We start from the raw sequence: 20,267 nt of genomic DNA, 5'->3' as shown, positions 1-20,267 counted from the left end.
GGTGGATCTCATGGATGGTCTGGTGAGGTGTTCACAGGAGGAACTGAGGGGCAGGCAGTCTGGCTAATAGCCTGTCTACATGTTCACTGCAACTATTTGTATATGGGAACTTCTTGATGTTCTGTTATCTTTGCATTGGGGAAAAAGCAGTGGAAAAGATGATGTGGTCTCTTGTTGAAGAGACTGGTCCTTGCATGGTTTTAACTGTAGGTTTCCTCCATGACCATGAGCAAGTCACTTCTGCCTGTTGTTTTTGGGATGTGCTGATGTGAGAAAGTCTCATAGCAACTTTTTATCCAGACTTTTGTTCTTTTGAGGATGAGACAGAACATCCCAAGGAAAGAGGAGCAGTAGATGTTATATCTTATATTAGATGTTGAAACACAAGGCTCATCCCCTTGGCAGGCCTCACAGCTGCCTGACACCTGGCCTGACAGCAAAGGTAAAGCTTTAAATATTGTGTTTTGTGCATCACTGGCCAAATCAGAACTGAACTGATTTATATTCAACATGAAAATTGGATTTCAAAGTACCTTTAGGAGAGTTGCAAAAAGGCAGCGGGCCTAACGAGAAGATTATTCTGTGGTATCAATATATAATGTAGCTAATAAATTAAATCTGACCACCTAAGGTTAAAACTTCACAATGTATAAAAGTGCACATGAAAAATGAGGGGTTTTAATTAAAAATATTGTAACTCTGATATTTTTTTACTTCTGTCAGAACATACATTGCATAAGGTACAGTTGTAAGGTTAATGCTATTACACCACACATTTAATGTAAATAAAAAAAAAAAAATTTTTACATTTCTATCATTAACAGGGTGGCTTTTAATAGTGCGTCTGTTTAGGTAGGTGGGAGATTATGTCATATCAATTTGGATTATTTTTGATTCTAGTATATTCTCGGGTTTATTACTTAAATAGGAAAAAATAATTTTCTTAGGTTGACATGTCATGCACAAGAAGTTTAATTTTAGAAGAATTTGTAATTTTGTTTCAATGATTCATTAAAATGTTGCTTTGTTTATGGCTTGTCTTCACTTAAGACAATATTTGAGAATATTTATAACAGTGAAGTATAATAATATAAACCAAAGTATTTCAATCTGAATACTCTATGGAGAAGGTATGATGATTGGTTAGTCACTGAGCTGTTAACAATGTTTAAACTTGCATTAGCACTTTTGAACAAACATTTCCCGAAGCATTCTTCAGTTGATATATTTTTTTAAATAAAAATGTTGAAGATTTAAGTGGGGCAGTGGGATTGAAATGATAGATGGTGGAATGACTCATTCTGGGCTATCACATCAGTGATCTTTGTATTAAAAATGGATTTATTCATTGAACCTTAACAGCTTCTTCCAAAAACCTTTCCAATTTATCAAATTAATAAAGTTGTGCCATTTAAACAGTGCCAGTCTATTATATGCATGTATCAAAAGGTCAGGAAGAATCAGGCTTTTGACACATACATACATATATTTTTGTTGTAACAAACCACAGCCCCTTCTAGACTTTTAGGCTTGTGGTTCATGTGTGATCACTTTCATGTAACATCTAGTTCAGAGAATCCTGTGGAGCCCATCACAGCCATATCTAAGCTGTATCTCAGTAAACAGCATGCCTATACTGCTGCCTTTGTACCTTAGCAGACACCATAGCTGTATTTATATTGTTGCATGTGTGATATAAATAATCAAATATTTATACGTGAATGTTGATCATAAAGGGCACATCAGGTAAACTCAGCAACTGATTTCCAGTTGTTCTCATTTGCCTATGAGTATTTTGAGCATTGAGTAACTAAATTATAGACTGGATTAATTTGGGAGTAAGGTAATTTACTTTTTTTCTCAAAGATGTACTGAGATTTGAGGGCTTATTCTGATCTCATTACTTAAGTTAAAACTTTGGCTCATATTCCTGAACATTAGAATATCTCTAAACAGGAGTTTGAGAACTTCCCTCTGCAGTGCAGCACTTTTTTTGTCTTGTTATTAGAGCTGTAATTTTGAATAAGCTAAAATGTTAAAATTGTAGGTTTAGGTGTCATGAAGTTGTCTTTGGCTTTATTGCTGCACTCACCAGTTTGGATGTTGACATCTCTACCTCAAGTCAGATATTTACATGTTTATGCATGTCTATGATTATGGTGCAACTGTGTATTAAATTTCTATTGACATTCTTACATAGAATTAGGGGAATACTGGTTTAGTCTATCAGCTTTTGGAACCTTTACCTGGCATATGTCTCGTGTTCAGTGGTGAAGGCTTCTGGAAATGATGAGGAGTGGTGTATCAAACATGGAAAAGTCCACAGGGAAGCTGAATGGTGATGGCCAGCGCCAGCATTTGGCTCTGCTGCAACCCATATTTGCAGGCTTGGCTCAGAGTCAACTTTCATTTCAGGTACCATCTCTCATCTTCAGACAGTGACGGATGATTGGGTACCACCTTCTCTTGCATCCGTATTCTTTGAGTGTCAGAAATGCAAAAGGATAATGGCAGTGTGTCATTAAACCTCTCACTTTCTGGTGTGTTTCAGAAATTGCAAATTAAATATATTAAAAGCAATTCAGGCCATTGTGTCTTCCTGGTGAGCCATAATAACTGTCACAGAGGAAGGAATTAGGCTTGTCTGGGTACAGAAGAACAGAAATGTTTATGTATTTCAATGAGAGGTGAAATAGAATACATACATATAGGTTAAAGATAAAGCATGCTAACAGGGTTAGCTGTAATGAGATTGTATGTCTAATAACCACTAAAAATTATATTCCTGTTACTAAAATGTACAGTGAGAATGAAGACAATTATATTGCCATCACGATGGGGCTATGAACACGTTACAGACTATACCCAGGAATCAGACATGTATTTTATATGTTGGCATCTGTACTTGAGCTCATATCAGGAATATTTCTCCTGAAATCAGCAGAATTAAAGGAATTGAAAGTTGAAAGAGAAAAGCAGACACCTGATTTTATTTTTTTTTTTTTTTTTTCTTGAAGAGGCAATGCAGGATAAAAATGTTCTTTTCCGAACAATCAGCATCTTAGTAAAATTTAATTTGCTTAAAACATATTTTGCTGGAATAAGCACTGTCACATGGGTTCCTGTTTTTTTAGCAAGTATGTAATCTTATTTCCCATGTGATGTATACAAATTCATACACAAGCATGTATACCCACTCAGACTGGGACCAGTTTGGGCAGGAATATGCTGGACCTCCCCCAGAGGTTCTGTGCAGTATGACCTAATATTTCCTGATGCTTTCCTTTCTCTTGGCCATCATCTGTGGGTTCATATTTTATGCTTTTTTAGCACAGGAAGTATATTTTAATTCTGTGGTTTTGAAGTTTATAGCATAACGAAGTCATGGTGTGTGACTTGAGATGCAGATAACTTAATAATTAATGACTGCTCAACAGCTAGATCTGTCCAGTTATGCAGTTAAGTGAGAGGATTTGTGCATACAGAAGAAACTGTTTTCCTGGAGGATGTCCTGGAGCCCAGTACCCTTGACAAAATATTGGGCTACGAGGTCAGAATATATGGCAATTACTTTTATATATAGCATGTTTGCACACTATATATAGTTGCAGTAGAGAGTGTCATTCATTTTGAATCTTTCTACAGGCACCCGTTGCAGGCGATACAAATGTTTCTTTGCTGCATTTTCTAATCTTCAGTTAGTTAAAATGTTTTAAAAATTGTTCCACATAGTTTTAAAAATAACTTCAAGTGAAATTAAAAAATTCTTGGTATCCAAACAATTTTCTTTAGCCTCAGTGATAGAATATTTGGATGTGACAAATTGTTTTCCTAGACAGTGCTCCTGCAAGCTTTTAAGGTGTGATCAAACATATTTGTGTTGTATTTTATATATAAACAGCTGTGCGGTACACTTTGTTCCTGTGTTTTGCTCCACTATGAGGAAAAAAATAATAATTCTTGATGTCAAGGACTTAATTCCTGGAAAGTTTTTATGCAAAGATGATGATACAAACATCCATTGTCAGCTTCACAACTGGCTCTTTCTAGTGCCTTTGGTGATCACATTCAAGGGGGATATTGGAGACTATTTGGGTAATTATCTCATAATGTGCTGGGGAGCTTATTTTTACTATTAGAAGTAGCTTATTTATATGCTTTATTATCCTGTATTTTAGAAGACTGTTATTCTTGAGCTACCTCTTAACTAGCCAGACTGAGAAATTCTTGTTCACCTTGACTCCAGCCCCATGGGTATCAACTGCAGTGACAAGTGCTCTGTTCCCAACTTTGGTATATAAAATATTCATTGTATGCTGGTGGTAATTCTGTTTCAATGTCATCCTTCACTGAAATATCTCCAGACTGTTCTTCCAGGTCTTCATCTTTGTGGAGTTGCATGGAGGTAATAAATGAGCTTCACCTGGAAGATGAACACAAGAATTGGGGCTGAACTCTTGCATTTAAATATCAGTGTTGCCAACATGGCCTTCAGCAGGACACCTCCCTCTGAGAAATTATGTGCTCTCCTCGAAGAGGTATTTTGATCACTACCTAATATTAACAAAGAGTACATGAAAACAGCCTTCCAAAGGTCCTTTATTCCACTTAAGCTACACATTGAAGTGAATTTTATTTGATGTGGTAGTTGTTTACTCTTAAATAGCATCAGCAAAGCTTCATTTCTAATTAACCTGTTCACCAAGAGATTTCCCTGTATCTCTCAGAAGATACGTATTCAGACCATCAATTCATCTGTTCTAGTGAAAGGTACGCACGTGTGTATGCAAAATAGTCAGAGAAGCCTCTGACTCTTATTAAATTTCCAGTACAGGCCTTAGTGTTACAAGCTTTTGATCAGATACAATCTTTTCTCAAACTCAATCTAATATCCCTGGGTGGCAGCTCTTTCTTTACTTCTTTTTTTTCCCTCTTTTTTAATTCTTCTTATTAGGCAGTTTCTCCCTCAATTTTCTCCTTGTTCTTTCTCTCTACAGGAGCTCAGACACAGAGCAGTTTTGATGCAATTATGTTCTTAAATATTGAGCTGGAAAAGCTGCAGTGCCAGGTGAGGCGATTTGGTCTGTCCTGGAGCTCAGCCTGAAGCAGCTCTGTTGCTACTGCCTCTCAGTAAGGCAGAAAACATGCATGCACTGACTGGGTGTTTTGGAGATGTAAAGCCTTTTTGCCTCCTTCCTCCCCTCCCAGAGATGTCCTCAAAACCTTGCTTTGTACCTACACTGCCACATATTCAGTTTAAGAGCACAATCTCACAAGGAGGATGTGATTTTCCACATCATTTTATTGTTATTCAACAGTCGTTCTGCACATAGCCTGCTGTGGTATTTGACCAAACTGTCCCTTCTGAACCAGGTGTTCACAGGTCCTCATGCAACTAGAGGGACAAACACATAGGTAGATGGACAAGTGGAGGTGCAATGCAAATAGACGGAAATTAGGAAATCAATTAAAGCTGAAAAGTGTTATCACTTTAGGAAATTAACTAAATGCTTCTCTGCGTCTTTTCATTCTCTGTATCTTCTTCCATCTTATATGTGCAGAAAGTTTAAGTTTTAATTTGCTACCATGTATCAGCTTAATGAAATAAATTCTAAATTAACTGGAATTACTTTGCATTAGTCAATAAACGAGTGCATGTGTAAATGTAGAAATCCAACTGCTTTATGAGAAGTTGCTCTGTGCAGTAACCTGTTCGTATGTCTGAACTCTTGGAAAATTTGGTCTTGAGGGCTGACTTTTCAAATGAACCTTGAAAAGCCTCATTGTCAGGCAGGAAATCTGGGTATCTGTGCCCTGTTAACAGCATAGACTCTCGGTCTAGAGAAAAATTTTGATTGAAAAAGGAGTTTTCTATTTCTGTTATTTTAAAATAATGAAGAATACACTCAGTGATGATGATAATTGGCTGTAAGTAGGGAATGTTTGTTAACTGTCTGAATGTGGTGTATGGAACACATGGAGCCCAGGCTGGGCTTCACCTGCCTTACAGCTCCTTTGGTCTGCTCTCTCTGCTCTGTGGCTGGGGGAGATGCTACTGCTGCAGGATGCAGCACTCCAGCTGTGGTATCTGTTCTGTATTCCAGCCATCACTCCCCACTCACTCTGTCTCTGGGCTCACCCTGCTCAGACCCAGAGAGTAGAATCTGGAGCTGCAGCTGCGTGGTCTAAAGCATCTGTTTAGTCTCTTGCAGGTAGATTAATAAATCTACTGGCATATATTTCTATTTCAAAGAACATTTTAAAATTAGTTCAGGAGCTAGAATGTTTGAAAGGGCCTGGAGGAGCTAAAGGGCCATATTCAGGTGTAATTCAGTGGCAATCAAACTGCGGCTGAAAGTTCTAACTTTTTGACTTCTCTAATTGACATTTGGGATTTTCAGCTGTCTAGGGAGATAAAGTTCCACCGAAAATCAATGGGACTTTTACACTTCTAATGACCATAACGCCTTCAGAAATCCCATCTTTAGGACTCTAAATTACTGTCTCATTTTCAGAAGTACTCAGCAGCTTTGACTGGGTTTTACTGCTGCTATCTACCACTTAGTCCTTTCTAAATCTCCTCCCTTAATGGTGATGAGAGTTGTGGGAGCTGTGCACCTGGCACTAGGACACACATTTGTGGCTTTTTGAATTAGATCTTTAAGACACTTTCTGGAAAACTATAGTATAGATATGAACCTTTGTATTATTCCTGCATCTTTGTTAAGTTGTGAATGTTCTATTTGATCTACAGGATCTAAATATATCCGCGTCTTTGCCTGCCTTATTCAACATCTAATTAAATATGAAGATTACAGATGGACTCAAACTGAAAAAAAATTAATGCCTCCTATATTTTCATTGAGGTCTGGTTTTATAATGAAATTATTTATTACTTTTAAATTGGAAGCATTAGTAAAAGTTAGTGTTTGTACTAGTGATTGCTACAAACTGCTTACATTTGCATCTCATGTTTTTTATACAAACATCTTCCTTATTTTGTAGAAAACTGTTCTGAGATGATGTTGTCCTTGTAAGACTTTTTTTTTCTCCTTTGATGGCTATAACTTTTTAATGGAGTGCAATGCCTAAGGGAGAAGTTGAGCTTTAATCTATCACGTTTCTAGTTCCAGTAGCTGAACTCCATCTGAAGCTTGAAATGCCATACTAAAAATAACATTTGGGTTTGCTACAGCTGTTTTCTTGCCTATAGTTTTAATTTTGGATGAATTCCATACACTTGGTTTAACATTAGTATCTAATTTGATATCTTTCCTTTCAGGAAAATTTTTCAATTCCTCCTTAGGTTTAGAAAGTGTGTGGAAGCTGTAAATGAGCTTCTTCCCTCCAAAGAGTTGATGAGAGGAATATGGTGAAATGATAAACTTGTGCACAAATCACTATTTATTTTCAGGGCAATGAGATCACTTAGTGATGCAATGAGCAAGTTCTCCTATATTTTAAGAAAGAAGGATGATAACGGAAATGACATATTATGATAGTTGAGAAATACAAACGTGCGTAACTGAGAAGGGGATACAGGGGATAATGACTTTTAGCTAGTAAACAGATACATGTACAGAGGGTTCAAGCTATGTGTCCAGCACAGGCAAGCCGGGAAGTACAGCTCAGCCACGTTTCATGGTGGTATATCAAGAAGATCTTAAAGAAGAAAAAGTGCATACAAACACCGATGGGGAAAAAACCTCTTTTGCTGCTCACCTGGAATGCAGACCCCAGGAGAGCTGAGTGTGAATAAAGTGTATGGCTGGGACAGGGAGCTTTATTTCTTGGAGATAAGTCAGAATTGCAGAAGAGAAAGACAGGATGTGTGTGTCAGCAAGCAGAATCCTGGGTTATAATGCTTTTTAATCTGAGGTTTTCTCTTTTCTTTTCCCCAGATTGAGACCTTGCATGAACCAGAATACAAACTAGAATTAAAAAAGACTTTGCAGTCAGTTTTATCTTGACTTATATGTGTTATTTATAATATTGAATAGATAGTTGACAAATGAAATTAAGAAAAAGACATTGCTCTTTTAATCAAGAGCCATATAAATAGTGGCATATATTAGTGAAAAAAAAATCTGCCGTCTTTGCTTTGGGGTTCCCATAATCTGGCATAAATATAATGTGTGATATAAATGTGTTTATACCCTAGTGTATCTTGTTAAACCATTTAAAGTTAACTAATATTTGGCTGTTTCAAAACTTTAATTAGCATTTAACAAGAAAGCAACAGTATAGCCAATTAGAGATCTAAGCAATAACGCACACTTACTTCCATTTTCTAGCAATTAATTGATAACTAGTTTACCGTGGGCTAATAAATGAGAAAACATTCTGAGCAAATTGAAAGCACTGATGCAAATGAGTTCTGCATTTATTTTTTTCAAATTCACTGACCACGTTGTCTAATCTGTCGGGAACAGAGAAATGCTGAATTATACTACATGTATACTCAGGCTGAGTAACCAACACTTAAAGCAACATTAGTCACTTTCTGGAAGCTTTAATTGCTTTGCTGAAGGAAGAAAGTCTTACAGCAGTGCTGAAGCTGGTGGGTGTGATGCTGCAGGATTGCTGATACGCAGGCAGCTGATGCCCTGTGGCCCCACTGATCCCTGCCTGGTTGGCAGATTGGTTTCTCTTTTTCTTCTTTCTTTCACTTGAGATAGTAACACTGAACAGACACAGTGAGGATGTTTGGTGAGGCTGTGCAATCAGTTACCACATCCATGTCTTTCCCCAGAAGAAAAATCTCAACCATGTCTGAAAACAAAGGGGTCACCATTTTAGCTACACTGATGTTGGCAGCAGACATGACTCTTGTGTCTTCTGCCAACTGCAAGATAAATTAAATGTTTGACAAAGAAGAATATGAGTTGGCAAAACCACTTCATATATTCTCTACATGAAAATTGAAGACATTTTTCTACCGAATGTAACAGTGATCATTGGGAATAGCTCCTTACAAACAGGAAATATCCCTATCACCCGCACTTGAAGTATAGCAATTTCATTGCATATAGGAGAAAGTCTCATTTTGTCTTGAAGTTCATCTATTTATGATATCTTCCTCATCTGGATGGGCAGTAAGGTGAAATTGCCTAAGCTCTATTAAGCTTTAAACACGAGCCATCCATTCCAGCAAAACATTCCCCAAAAGATAGTGTTTCTCAATACCACTCTTAGCCCTGACTATTGCAAAACTGCTGTGCTGATATGCAGGGAATAAGACAAACCATTTCACCTCCTTTTCCAGTGTAACGGAACTGTAAAGCAACAAGAGGGTACAGGGTGTTTTTAAAAGACGCTCCCTCCAATTCTCATTTGTTTATCTTATCTAAATTAGGAGTTAACGAGTTACTAGTATGAAATCATGATATGGGACCTCATGGTGGTACTTGAACAAGTATTGCCTAAAATAAGAATTTATGTTCAAATTTGAATGTATTGTGTTTTCACTTGCTAGTGCAGATTGGGAGACTGTAGAGAATTAAGAACGTCAACTAGACCCAGTTCCTTGTTAAAGAGTTGCATCCTCATTTCCAAACACAGCCTTAAGAAAGGAGCAGGTGGGAGATGCTGCTCTGTGACATCTGTAAGGGAAGATTGCCTGATTTCTCCCACCAGGTACCTTCACCTCGGGGTGAGCACTTCCTTTCTTGGCTGCTTTATTCCCAGAAACCCCATCCAACTCTTTGTTTCATGGGCTCTCTTGATTACTGTAAATACAGTTTCTCTGGAGGTTTTTTTTTTTGGTGGGTTTTTTTTTTTTTTTTGGTCATTTCTGGACAAGATGAGTGATGACATGTCACTTTGGTGTTTATTTAATAAGTAATATTTACTGGTATCCCCTGTAAGAGTTTCTCATTTGAAGCAATCTCTCTGAAATTCTTTCTGAGCTGAAAACCAGATAATACTGGAAATAACAGACATTTTGGGATATTTCATGTCAAAGAAATATGCTAGAATTACAGAATAAGTATTGATTCACATTTATCACTGTTTCATAATATTTTTTATTAAACTTTATTTAATCTTTGCTTTTCAACTCATTACTTTGTCTCAGGTTGTGACAGACTTTTATGATTTATTATGTTCTCTTAATGGATATACATTTTGAGTTAGAGTGGTATAGTCATATTAGTTCTTTCAATTTTTTCTAGTGCCAATAGAGGATTACTTTGGGAAATACTTGCTTAAAAAGGCTTTCTAAAGCTTATTTCTAGTTTGAAATAACTCCAGCAATGGAGTTTATAGCAACTCGATCCATTCTTTGAAGAAGTTTACTGTATGGGAGTCTGGATACTGGAGATTTTATAGTATTTGCTCTTCACCTGGAATTCCATATGCCTTAGTATTGGGGGTTACAGAATTGTTATGCTTAGAAAGAAGGGCCAAGTGGACCTTCTGGGGGTTACAGAATTGTTCTGCTTAGAAAGAAGGGCCAAGTGGACCTTCTTACAAATTTTCGCTCATTCCCACCAGCTGTTGTGAGCACAAATATTATCATACTATATATGCACAGCCATAATTTGAAATGATAAATAGTGCCTAATTTTACTGGTATTTACTACAAAGACATAAATAGACCTAAAGCTAACTGGACTATAAAATAAAAGAACACTTATATAGCATGTAGATGTCAGTGCTGACTTGTATTTATTTTGATCTGATTGATTATTGTGTATAATTTTTCATCAAACTATATATTTAAAAAAGCAGTCTGTCTATGATGTAGTAATTAGAAGGAAAATAATGACAAAATATAAATACCATTTATTAAATAGCAAATCAGCATGTCCAGGCACCAAAAGAGCCGCTGTTTATATAAGTGAAAACAGTACAAACCTGAAACAACTATCATGGATATTTCAGGTAAAAAAAATTATTATTTCTTGTGGGCTGACTGGAAGTTGTGAAATCTGGCAAAATGATTATTAGCTGTAATGATCACTAAGGAACTCATTAAAGAAATAGAGCTCTTTATTATTTGTGGAGCTTCTAGATGTTTCTTGCACTTATTTATATATTACAAATCATTAATTTATAATTTACCCAGCTGTCCCCTCAAAACTGTTCATTCTGTGGAATGAATGGGTATTATGACATTGCAATGTGCAGTGGCAAATCTTTTGAGAAATTACCCGTATTGAGTTAATTTATTGATGTGATGACATTTGAATGTGTTTTTCTGATTTATTGTAAATTTGTGCACAGTTTAAATTTCTTCTGGAGATAAAACTGAGATTTGTGATAGTCACAATCTACAGTACAGTGTTTTCAGAATCATAAACTCCAAATTATTTGAGGAGCAACTGGCACTATTTGTTGATGAGATGATGTCTGGAATGGCTTCTAAGATTGGGTAGCACATTACACTCTGGAAATTTTCTTTATTCCTGGTTGATAATAACTTATTATTCCTGTATTTCTTATGGAGTAGTCTTCTTTTGCAGGGCTCTCTGCTTAATGCTATATCAGACACAGAAATTCAGAAAAAATCTCTAGGTGGGCAAGGTGAATGCTATGGTTTAAGTTCAGAAAGCAGACTTTTTTTGAAATTTTTGAACCTGCAGAATAAATGGTGACTTAAGGAAAAATAACATGGGGAACCATACCTGTAGCAGGCAGACTTGCAGGCTGCCAATTTAATCAGCTAGTTCACATAATGATAATATGAGAATAATCTGGATATTCTCTGAATGCTGGACATGTCACAGTAAACTCTTTTGTGAACAGTCAGCTTTATGTGCAGTGTTTGATCATCAGAACTTTTGGCTTTAATTCCTCAGTTCACAGTGAACTACAGGACCTTACTGTCAGTGGCAAAGACCTAGAAAATGTTCATATTTATTTTATGCTCTCATAGAGATACTGTCTTAAAAATGCACTAATTAAAACATTTATCAGATGATCAGCATAGTTTAAGACTCCTTTATGCCATGATAATATCAATAGTGCAGTTCTAGTCAATAGAAAAACTTGCTTTTTTGATGGAGACTAGTGCATTCTGAACACTGAGTGTTATAATTACCACATGTTCTAATCAAATGGCCATTTTACATTCCTTAATTTAAACAAATTTAACCAAAAGCCCCATGAGTGTTCTTTCAGAGAAACATCTAAGAAGCCTTTCTCTTGCTGCATGCCTCGATATCAGGCTCTTGATGTATATGCTCTGTCTCCAGCTCCTCTAGCCTCTTCTGGCTCTGCTTCTGCTCCTTCTCTGCCCTCTCCATCTCTTGAGAACTGCTGTTTGAGAGCATTAATGCCATTTAGATGAAATTTCAAGTGCCTCTCAGTGTTGGAGGTTCCTCTATAGGTTTGAAATTTTGGGGGTTTTGTTGCGTTCCCCCTCCCTTGTTAGTCACTCCTTTGTTCTATTTGACTGTTGTAATTTTATTTCACTCTTCTTTTTTTCTCTATTAAAACCCTGTGAAGACCAATACGTGGCCGTAAGCCGAGAACAGCAACATGCTGCCTGATGTTTGTAATCAATATGTGTGCATGGTTTTCCTTTTGATGGATCAGTGGGTAACTCAGATTTTTCCTTTATCTTAAGCTTAGATCTTTTAACATTCTCTGGAAATATTGATTAACCTTCATGTTCATGAGGTTATGACTATAAAATTATTTATTATTTTCAATTTCTCTTCACTTCCCTTGATCTTGGCAAGGCTGGAAGCCCAAGACCAAGATAAACCTGGCTACATCAATGTTGATGTTTAGACCTATGTACTAGGTATGAAGCTACTTTCTACATTTGCATCTTTTTTCTGTTTTTCATCAGTAATGAACTTTTCGGTCAGATTCTGCCTTTTGTTGTGTATTTTAAAAGGTATATATGTGCTTATAGGCATTTCTATATGAATGCTTTATGAATTCTTCACTTCATCTTAAAAGAATGAAACAAACTTGGTCCAGCCACAGGAGGGCTCATCAAATGTCGTGTGTTGCTCAGATTGCAGACTTGCTCCTGTTGTACACAGGGATTGTCTTCCGTCATCACTCCAGCATTCCTAACTGCTTGCCAGGATTTCTTATTCTTTTCTTCCAGCAGGGTGCATTGCAGTAGTGCTGTTTGGTTTTTCTTGAGGTAACCCTGATCTTGTTTTGTTCTTTGCACAGTTGTTGATAGTTTTTGTTTTGTTTGGTTTTTTGTTTATTTGTTTTTTTATTTTATTAATGGATTGCTTTCAGGGAAATTATTACCAAACATATAAAGAACAGGTGGACTGTTCTTTCGCATAAGATATACAAAGCATAATCTCCATCTGAGATGCGATTATCAAAAACTTTTGCCTTCTCAGACAAAAAGACCCTCTTTCATTTCACCTGTGGAATACCTTTCGTATAGTGCAGACCCAGCTTTGGACAGCTTGGTAAGGGGGAGACGGAGGGGTGGAGCAGGAGTGGGCTGCCCTGGGCAGCCTGCTGCTGTGGGATAAAGGGGAGGGTAGGGAGTGTGTAGGTCTGCTTCTGCACACTGCTCTGCTTCCACTGGCTACACCACTCACAGTGCTGGTTGTGAGTTTGCAGATCGAATGGTATTCCAAATGTTGCTGGCTTCTGTTTAGATTTAGAAAAAAATCCTGCTATTCTGACTTCAACAAGAAATTTGCTTGGTAACTAAAAGTATTCAGTGAAACTTTCCAGTTTCCGTGTAAACTGATATCCAGCAGGGATATCCACCTTCTCCCTCAGCCTCATATGCCATCATTCTTCTTCTTTCCAACCAAAAATATTTGAATTGATTCATCTGTGCTGACTCACTGCTTAATGGGACTTTTAATCTGTTTATCTCAGTGTCTCATTCTAGTCTGTTTGTCTACTCCCTTGGCCAAACTCTATGTCCCATTACATGCAACTCCAAAGGCAGGTCAAGGTCCATTGGCATCGTAAGAACCCAGCCTACAGAGTGGTACAAGACAGCTCTGTCTTGTACAGGCAAGAGCATTGGCTTTGCATGAAGCTTCTGCAAGGCAACACGTCTCTCAGGTTTTTTATCTTCTTAGTTTGACTGTATTAGTTTTTTATGGAAGAAATAAAAAAAGAGAACTTCTTGGAGCCCTCTATGTTATCTTTTTATTAGTGCTATTCACAACATGGACTAAGCCCGTTGTGAGAGCTATTTTGAAAGGAAGCAGTTCAGCTTCTGTTTGTGTCTCTGTCACTGGGCTCTTAATAATTTTCTCAGAGGCTCTTTTCCAGATCTTCCCCATCAGTAGTTCTCTATAAGAGAGAGTAAAATATCACCCTGATTTTAGGTGGGGTGATATTTTTCTAAAATCTGCAAATATTGAACCAGACATGGTGTGAATGTTGCACTTAGTAAAGCAGCAAGCCTTGTCTTTGTCTTGGGCGTATGGACATATTTCACTCTTGTACCTTTGCTTTGTCAATGAATCCACACATGTGAAACAATGCTTGTTCTGAATTTTTTGAATTGAGTGCTGTACACCTTGTTTCTCTTATTCAGTGACTGTGCACAGAATCTGGAGTCATATGCCAACACCGTAAACAAATAAAAAATGCAATTAAGATTGAAGAGTTCTCGGTTCTTAAGGAATTTAATCCTACAGGCTAGAAAACCCTTGATATAGCAAAATCCAGGATAAAATATAGCTTTTATGGCCTTTAAATCAAAGATTCCTGACAATCTAATAATGGGCTACTGTGCTTTTGGTGAAAACCATTTTGCAGTGGCAGCAGTTGGGTATTGTCTTTGTCATTGCTCCTGGCTGGACGTGGACTTGCTTTGTATACAGATCCTTCACAGGTGGTGTTGCAGAGCAGCAGGAGCAGGCATGCTGGATAAATAAATCAAACTTCCATGCTTAGACTAAAGTTTGAAGATGTGGAGCCTTGAATGTGATAATTGCAGCATTACTGCTTGCAGAAGTGTTGAGTAACAGCTGATCAGCACAAGGACTTTTTTCTTTGTAATATGATGGGACTTAAGTTTTTGTTCTTGCTGTGACTAATTGTTGAATATTTTGATAAACATATTTACTCTTCAGAATGAAAAGGGTCAAGGTCAGCTCTTCAGGGAGATGTTATATTAAATAAACTGCTTTTATAGACTTTCTTGTACTTTTGAGGCTTTGTAAGAAAAGGTGTAGGTATTTTAGCCTTGATCTTATAAGCTGCTTTAATACTGTTTACACTGAATTTATTTTTGTGCTGCAAATTATACATGTGCTTAAGTGCTTTGCTAGACTAAGGCCAGCGTGACCTTGACAAGGATAAATCTCCATTTTTCTAGCACCTTTTATGTTGTTTTTATCAGCTTCCAAAGTAAGTATCGGTGAAAATGTCTCGAATCTTCCTTGGCTAGCACAAACATATTTATCCAGTGTTCCTGAGAATGTTTCTGGGTTGTTCATTTAAAAGCTTTATTTGAGGTGTTTTAATTCATTCCTCAAGGGTGTAATGAATTCCCAAGAAGTGGATTTTTAATGTAACTTTAAAATTTGTTTTCCACATCCCTTTCTGTGTATGTTGCTCACCCACGTAATTTTACATGTGTAATTACATGCTTGTGGTGCCTGTGCAGTTCCTAGAATGAGGTCACCCTAATCATGCTTTGCTGTCCTTCTGCTAGGTTTGTGCACAATAAATGAGTCTGCATAAGAATAGTTTTGGCAATGCTAACACGTGTGAGTCTGTGAAAATCTAGCCTGAGTCCTCAATGAAACTGTTAAAGAGGATGAAAGACCATGCCCTTCCAGAGCTGGTTGCTGTAAGAAGTCTTCTGTAAGAAGTCTTTGAAACGTCACCCATGCTTATACCAAGGTCTTTCCTGGTCCATGTCCCGTACAGTCCTACACCGTATGTGTTGCATAGTTTCCAAGTGCAACTGCCAGCATTGAACAATAGCTCACAACTGGAAGGAAGTACAGTGCAGTTTCTAACCTGTTCTCGGGGTTTTTGATTTATTGGGGGACAGGTGCCTACGCACAAAGTAAAGGTGACGTATCTCATGTAAAGATGTGATTTTGCATTTTGACAAAGCAAAACCTCTGTCTGTGGGAGGATACTTGTGGTTGGTGAAATGCGTGATGGCTCTGAACAACAGCATAAGCAGGTGGGAGTAAGCAAGTTTTGTGACTGGTGTATTTTACAGGCTAACTTTGAAAAAGTCTTCTAGACAAAATCATTTATCCCATCTACATTGTATTTCTATTTCAAACTGTTCATTTGAAGTTATGTTAGATATACATCAAGTAAATAGCTTAGTAGAACAAAACTGTCAGGCAACTGTAAATTAAAGAGAGTTATGTTAGAGTTTATGGTTTCTGCAACTCTTAATACACCTTGCAGTTTTAGTGCAGTGGTTGAGCTCACAGTAAGACAACAGTTGACAGGATTATATTTTATTTTAAGAAGCATATATTTTAAGAAGCCTGTTTGCTGCTTTCTTCCTCTCCTAATTTATTTTTTGTTTTGGAAACAAATGATTATAGAACTTGGGCATCCTTGTATCTATCTGAACTTCCCCCCCCACATCTTTTTACTGTCCATTTTATGTCCCATAGCAAAGCACTGGTCCTCCTTTTCTACCCTCACTTCATAACTGAATTCTTGAGGTCAGGTGTGAGAGTTCCGATGGTACCACTGAGTACCATAGTGGGCCGGTTCTATTTTGGTGTAGGAACAAACCATTGTCAGTCATTCCATGGACAAAATCAAAATTGATGGTGAGTTATACCTCAGATTTATTGGTGGTTATTTGACACTACTTGATACCAAATGGGCAGGAGTGACAGTTTACATCGAAGCCACGGAGCCTGCTGTGGCATTTCTTGACAGGGTTATTAGATCACACGTGCGGGGCTGGGAGCTCTGGGCAGCCCGAGCTGCTCTGAGATTGAATGCACACTTCAAGTGCCGTGTGCTGATTGTCAGAAGAGGAAGACAGGATTAACTGAGTGCTCTGGCATGTCAGAGTACAAAAATGACTGCAATTCCACCTTTGTTAGAAGCTTTAGGCAGAAGTAAAGATACAAATGCTACCTTGTCCTGAGTTGCGGCAGACAACCTTGTTCTGCAGGTGTCAGTTGAATGTGAGCCTTCAGCAGATCTGGTAGCAGCATTTAGGAGCACCTAGTATAGAAAATGAAGCGTAGGTCTTTGTGGGTACCATGCAGGCATGCTGGGGCTAGAGCTTGTCTCCCCCGTGTAACTGCAGTGATTGCAGGGACAGGGTGGTGTGAAAGGAAGGTACGGAACAGCTCAGCCCTCATATTAAATATGTATCCTATGGTGTCTTAACATAAAATCATCTCACTACATAATCCTGGGACTCCTATGAGAAAACACGCTTCAAAATATTCTGAATACTTCCACACACTTGTACTTCTCTTTTTTTATTACTTTTCTCTTGTCTTTTAATCATATTTGTGCTGGTCCTTCAATTACAAACTGCGGAGGTCACTAGGACATGATTAAAAATGATAAATAAGAAATTGTGTGGGAAAAATAATCGGTAAAACGGTGACTGAAAATATAGCAAAGGAGAAATACTGTGTCCCTGTGCTTTGCAATTTGTTATTGCCCAGCGCTCTGGTAAAATATCTTTCCTGCTGTAGTTGTCTCCCTGGGTGGTGCCCATAATGGATTATCACTGGGTCCTCTGGATAATGTTTTAAATGACTCTTATTGAATTTTCTAAGGTTTAGAAATAAAAGGGCCTGAATTTCTGAGATTTTTTGCATTTTTTTATGATTGGGTTCTGAACCGAGATGAATAATGCACAGTTTGCAGTGTAGAAATCATTCCTGGGCATGAAAATGTCACTTTGCTAAAATCAAAATGGTTCCAATCACTTATGATTTTATTTTTTTTTTGTCAGATTTTTTTAAAGTTTTACTTGTGTTAGAGGTGAATTGGAGCTTTTTGTTTTTAAACAACTGTGTTTGTAAATTTGGGTTAATAATAAAAACGTTTTAAAAATAGATACAACTTTAGAAATAAATAAAACAAATATATAGATATTACAGAATTACTAAAATTAAAAATTTTTTTAGACCATCAGAAAGAAATGGGCTCAAATGAGAGAAAGGTAGGTTCAGGACAGGGAGTTAAGGTGCTCCAGAGACTCATGCATCCTCTTTCCATTCTCCTGGGGAGAAGGACACAGGGTCTTCTCATTGGTGATATCTTCTCTGTTGGTACCTCCAGGTGTGCTGGGGCTGCTGGAGCCTGAAGTAGGGGTGGCTTCCAGCCCACCAGTATCTCCTGACAGGGAGAGATTTGGCAGTCTGTTCTCCATGGCAGCCTCCAGCTTAATTTTCCTGTGCTTTCAGCCAGTTCTGAGTCACTGGAACATCCGAAACAGCAGCAAAACTGAGAGGAAAAAAAAGAAAATAAAAGAGGAGTGTCTGTAGTTCTTTCCCCTCTGATGGCAGCAGCCTGTTTCTCAGGCACTGAAGAACTTTTCTTGCTTTCCTACAGCCCATGTCATCTCCCATCTCCCTGTGTGCTGGGTGGGATGAGAACAGGCAGAATGGGCAGACATGGAGGGAAACCTGCACCGCAGGATGTGCCAGCCCTGAGCACTGTGGTGGACTCGTTTGGGTACACAATTCAGCAGATGATGTTAGCAATTCTGTAAAGGATTACCAGTAGACCTGCCAGAACAAGCCGAATTCTCTTTACCATTGCCTTTCTATTATATGTAACTCCATTCCTTACTGCCAAGAAATGCAGACAATTTCAGATAGATAGCATTTGGGCATAACAATATCCTCTATGTAGAACAGCAGACATTTGGTGGTAGAGACAAAACAGCATTTAAAATAAAAAACATTGTATTCAAGTAGCACAGTTTATAGTTTTCAGATTCTCTAACAGACTGAAAAAAAAGAGCATTCACATTTCTGGGTATTTCAGAAAATTAGTGTGTGTTGTGCCTTGTTTATTTGCAATAGTCCCCACTTTTTTGCAGGGTAAATCAGCTTGGATGAAACAAGAATTAGCCTTGTTCTTGCCAACTCCTAGAGGACCTGACGGTGATTAAACTGAACTACATCCTGCAATATGTGAAGAATTTAGAGGCATAACGTTGTTTGCTTGGTCTTGCTACACAGCTCAGACCAAGGTAAGTCAAATTTTCATGCTCATGTGATTCAGGTCCTGTTTTGGAACAGACCTTCCTGTTCTCACACAAGCAGTGCTTGCCCTCTTTCCTGTGCTCCATTCCCTGATGTGAGCACTGCTGTGAGATGCTGATGACATGTTGCTGCAGCAGCTATGGCCTTTGCAGGGATTTGGGAGTAGAGGAGCTGTTGACGTAGGTGAAGCTGCTGCTGCAGGGATGGAGGTAAGTTGCTCTCCATCGAGAGATGCCCAGTGTGGTGCCAAACCCCACATCCACTCTGTGGAGCTGCTGAAGTTGAGCCACCCTGTCCTGTGTTAAATAAGAGGTTGGTGTCTTTGAACCTGTTCCCTTGCACAGCTCCCTGCCTGGCCCCTTCCAGCCCTGGCTGCTGGTTTTGAACCCAGGTGGAGTGTTGTTGGCAGAAGGTTAACCCCAGCTGTAATTTATATGCAGCTACGGTCTATTTCCCAGAAAAACAGTTGCTTTCAATTTAAAAACGGAAGTGTAAGTAGGTCTTTGATCTCAGTTCAAGTTTCTAAGCAGTGCTACAGTACAAATAAGTAGCAATGCAAGAGCAGACAGGTTTTTTTTGTCTTTATTATTAGATCAGCTGGTAATGTTTGCATATCAAATCAGTGAGGAATGTTGACAGTTCTCAATTACAGTGGCCCACAAGTGAATCTGCAGTGGATAAGACATGAGGAATGAACAGCATGTATGCTAGAGGCATGTCAGTGCAGCTGTATTGCTTCTACAGTCATCACATTCAATGTTTTAGAGAAAGTCCAGGGTAACATGTTAATTATTGCATTTTTATTCCTGTGTAGCTAATGTCATTCAGAAAAATGAAATTCTATAAGGAGATAGAAGCCCAAGGAAGAGTGTGTCAACCATAGAAATTTTACGTATGACGCATAGAATCATAGGGGTGAACATTCTTATTTGGTAGCTCAATGTAATGATGATTATTACATGGGTTGAAAGAATCAGACAGAACCTTTACCCCCTGCATGTTTCCTGCCTGCCATCTAGCTCTGTTATTTGGAAGGAGGAGCTGAGCTCTTCTGAAGTGTTACCTTGCTGCTTGATACAAATAAAAATGCTGCTGGTGAATTAACAATAAAGCCTTCCTCAATGGTTCATATTTGTGAGGATA

The sequence above is a fragment of the Strigops habroptila genome, chromosome 11 (genome assembly GCF_004027225.2).
Source record: "Strigops habroptila isolate Jane chromosome 11, bStrHab1.2.pri, whole genome shotgun sequence".
Lineage (NCBI taxonomy): Eukaryota > Metazoa > Chordata > Aves > Psittaciformes > Psittacidae > Strigops > Strigops habroptila.
Note: the sequence above shows the minus strand (reverse complement) of the source record.